The sequence below is a fragment of the Dipodomys merriami genome, unplaced genomic scaffold (genome assembly GCF_024711535.1).
Source record: "Dipodomys merriami isolate MVZ:Mamm:240054 unplaced genomic scaffold, mDipMer1.0.p SCAF_5, whole genome shotgun sequence".
Lineage (NCBI taxonomy): Eukaryota > Metazoa > Chordata > Mammalia > Rodentia > Heteromyidae > Dipodomys > Dipodomys merriami.
Window position 1 is genome coordinate 46,345,387 of NW_027206068.1, and position 4,525 is coordinate 46,349,911.

Sequence of the window (4,525 nt, forward strand, 5' to 3'; positions counted from 1 at the left end):
TTAGGTCTGGTCATGGGGCCTGAACTCTGGGCCTGGGTGCTATCCCTCAGCTCTTCAGCTCAAGGCTAGTGCTCTAACACTTGAGCCACAGTGCCACTTCCGCCTTTTTTTTTTTGTTTTTGCTTATGTGGTGCTGAGGAATAGAGCCCAGGGCCTCATGCATGCAAGGCAAGCTCTCTACCACTGAGCCACCTTCCCAGCCCCAAAATTTTATATTTAAAGAACAGAAAATCCAGAGGTGGGATTCTGACTCAAGTGGTAAAGTGATAGCCTTCAATAAAGTTTAGGGACAGTACCCAGGCCCTGAGTTCAAGCTTCAGGACCAACACCAAAAAAGAAAAGAAAAAGCAAAGACAAGACAAGACAAGAAAAGACCAAAGACTGATCTTTCTCCTACAATAGAATGATAAGATATATAAGCAGTATCAAACCTAAAACAGTAAGACAGAAACAGTGAGGCTGAAGGAAATGTATGAGAAATAAAGTCATAGTATCTTGTAAGAAAGTAAGCCAATATAAAAAATGAGCAATAGAGATGATGGGCAGCAAGATGGCATCTGCCAGCAGGGTCGTTCAGGTAGTCAAGCCACATACTCCATCAATAAGATTCCCTAACAGAAGAGACAATCCTAAACTCAGTGCATCAGAAGCTTTGAGGTCTGCAGGGCTCCCACCTCACTCTTCTTTGGTCTCCCAGCATGCTAAAGGAAGTAAATCACCAGACGTGATGCATCAGGGTCCACCAGACACTGCAGCAATATTAAAAACATTACCTCAGAAGTACAGAATGAAACTTATATCTCAAGAAGAAATGGAATTTATCCAACGTGGAGGTCCAGAATAATCACTGAGGCTGCTGTTTATCATCAAAGAATTATCTTAATAATAAAGGACTTCCAAAATGACAAGTACAAAATTGTATATTAAACAACCTTAATAAATATCCTGAGAAAATGAAATATAGAAAATATAGATGAATACTTGTATCTCCTAATTTATGTATCTTGGTCAGCTTCTCCACAAGCTTACCAAGTTGTTTATGTATTTTATACTTATTAAAGTATACATTTAAAAAATGAGCAATAGGTTAAAAGCAATAGGAGATATGCTATACATATGCCATGCTACAGTAGATTAAATAAGTTGAAAGTTTAGAAATGGGTGTTGTATATAGCAATTTGGTTAACTATAGGTATTCTGATGAGTAGTAGGTCTGTAGGATAAACTTTCATGAATACACACATGCCAAAGGTAACAATGTCAGATGGTAGATGTGTTATTTTGATTGTGGTGATTATATAATATATAACATATGTAGTAGAAAACTAAAGCTAGATCCTTATATATCACCCTGCACCAGAATCAACTCCAAATGGATCAAAGACCTTGAACTCAAAGCAGACACTCTGAAAACATTACAGGATGGAATAGGAGAAACCCTAGGTCTCCTTGGCTCAGGCCGAAATTTTTTGAATAGAGACCCGGAAACACAACAAATCAAAGAAAGGTTGGACAAATGGGATTGCATAAAGTTGCAGAGCTTCTGCAGGGCAAATGATATAGCTAGCAAGATCAATAGAAAGCCCACCGATTGGGAGAAGATCTTTACTAGCCATACAACAGACAAGGGTCTCATATCTAAAATATACTTGGAACTCAAAAAATTAAACCCCCCAACAACAAATCCTCAAAGAAACAACTACCCAATAAATAAGTGGGCGAAAGACTTAAAGAGAAACTTCTCTGAAGAAGAAAGAAGGATGGCCAATAGACACATGAAGAAATGTTCAACATCCCTAGCCATAAAAGAAATGCAAATCAAAACAACATTGAGATATCACCTCACCCCAGTTAGAATGGCAAAAATCAAGAACTCTAACAACAACAGATGCTGGAGGGGATGTGGACAGAAAGGAACCTTACTTCATTGTTGGTGGGAATGTAAACTTGTTCAACCACTTTGGAAAGCAGTATGGAGTTTCCTCAAAAGACTTCACATAGAACTCCCCTATGACCCAGCAATCCCACTTTTGGGCATTTACCCAAATGTTTACAAACAAGACCACACTAAAGCTACCAGCACAACAATGTTTATTGCAGCATTATTTACCATAGCTAAGATATGGAACCAACCCAGATGCCCCTCAGTAGATGAATGGATGAAGAAAATGTTGTATATATACACAATGGAATTCTATGCCTCCATCAGAAAGAATGACATTTCCCCATTTGTTAGGAAATGGAAAAACTTGGAAAAAATTATATTAAGTGAAGTAAGCCAGGCCCAAAGAAACATAGGTCCCATGGTTTCCCTTATTTGCAATATCTAGTATATGCATGAGTCAAGCGGAAAAGGTCAGATAATGTGATGTCAGGAAAATAAACCCTTAGATATGTATTTTAATGTTTTTTTCTTTCATGCATGTGTTTCTAATGCATTTATAAGATTATCTCTTTGTTGCTTTGTATGTCCCTCCCCCACAGTATAACCCCTGCTTTCACTATATTTGATGTCAGTATAACTTGAGGAGGAGATGGGGAAAAACCAGTTGTTTAAGGATACAGATGGACCTGTTGCAATAATGAGAAGTACAAGTTGTCATGTCCAAAACGAGCTTTACAACGTCGGTGCAGGGGGGGAATGGGGGGGAAGGAGAAGGATTGGGATTGGGGGGGAGGGGGGAGGCTGGGAATTGACGTGAAGGGTAAACAAAAGGAGGAGGCTGCAATGCTTGGTAAGAAATGTACGCATTATCCTGCCCATGTAATTGTAACCCCTCTGTACAGCATGTTCACAAATAAAATTAAAAAACAAAACAAAACAAAAAAAATATATAACATATGTAATATAATATATTTATATATAATCAGGTTGTTCATGTAAAATATTTCATTAACATATTGATGTGTATACATACAATAAAATACTATGCCTTTGCAAAGAAGGAAATGATGCAACACAGGTGAATCTTGAAAGTATTATTCTATAATATTCTATAAGTAGTGCATCATTTCTGTTATATTAATATCCCCAAATTGTCCAGCTCAAAGAGTCAGAGAACTGTGGTTATCAGAACCTAGAAGATTTTCTAAGTCTCTTTTAGGTTGCCATGTAACGTACATCTCAATACATCATCATCACCTTCTTCTCCATCCTAGATGTGGTTTCCACAGGTCCCTGAATGGCATTCCATGCACCTGCTTGGCAATGATACATGGGTGTGACTGCATCCTCCTGGATTTCAAACGGTAACATCAAGATCACTCACACCTCCTGAGATATAAATATCCTGCATGGTCATATTCATTTTGAGTGAATATGAATTTTGCAGTCCATACTTGGGAATGAAATAATACTCAGCAATAATATTTAATTGCTTCTTCTTGAAAAATCACAAATCATTATATATGTATATTTAAAAACACCACAATAGAATTCTGAAACTCATACTTTTTGTCTCCCTCTCAGGCTTACCAGATCAATAGGAAATGTTTAAAATTTTATTTCCCAGTTTAAAGAACCATGTCATGTTATTTTATCACAATAGCAATACTCATTCCTTAAGTAGGCCCATGGGGAATAAGAAGCAAGAAAAGGTCAGGATTTAAGAAAAAACCAGCTCTATGGGCCCAGGTTTTTTTTTCTGATTAAAATGGAAGAAGGTTTTAAACTGAAGCAAATGAAAGCATTAGCAGTTGTAAACACTTATGAACATTATATTTTTCCTTTCTCTTATCATTTTATTTTCACTTTATAAAAAACCAATCTACTTGTATCTGTTTCTGCCTTAGGAGTTAGAGGAAAATAATGAAAATATTTTACTATCTATTTTCAAGTTAGAAGCTGTTGTTTCCAAAGAAAGTCAAAATTCATGTATATTATTACATTATTGTTCTCAGGGGACTGCACTCACCATAGTGATTGTAATTACATGGCTTCATTAACTTTATACATTCTACCTGTTATAGGGGGTTCACATTAGGAAAATTTGCATATGCAGGAAATGAACGCCATTTGCAGGGAACTAATGTTATTAAACATTTAGGTAGTGCCTATTAGGCAAAGGGGTTTCCTCTGAGATATGCTTTTCAGGATGCACTTTACAGTCATTGTAGACTCAGAAATGTATTTCTAAAGCCCTAGAATTAAAACCTTTGCAGGAAAACTGCTTTTACAAATCTGATTTATGTGGAGGCACCAAATTATTACCATCAAAAGTGTACAAACAAGTACAATATGCAGTTGAAAAAGCATGAATGATCAAATGTTTTGGGTAGCTCCTGAACAGTATAAATATTTGTGTGTGCATAGGTATTACACATCCATGCATCCACGCATCCATTGATTGGTATGTGAATACAAACATAATGTTACTCAATGTTATTTTGGTACTTGCTATTTTTATTAAACTATTTAATATGTCTACAATTACTACAATTTTTAAACTGTGTATTAGCAAGTAAAGAAATCTACTAAATAAGCAACATAAAGAAAGGGAAAAATACTCAGAAAGGAAATGAAAAT

The 4,525-nt window shown here is 36.2% G+C and overlaps 1 pseudogene; it reads left to right on the forward strand.

The window, feature by feature from the left end:
* Positions 1-535: 535 nt before the first annotated feature.
* LOC138810104 (alpha-ketoglutarate dehydrogenase component 4 pseudogene) lies at positions 536-1,026 on the forward strand (annotated as a pseudogene).
* Positions 1,027-4,525: the final 3,499 nt, after the last annotated feature.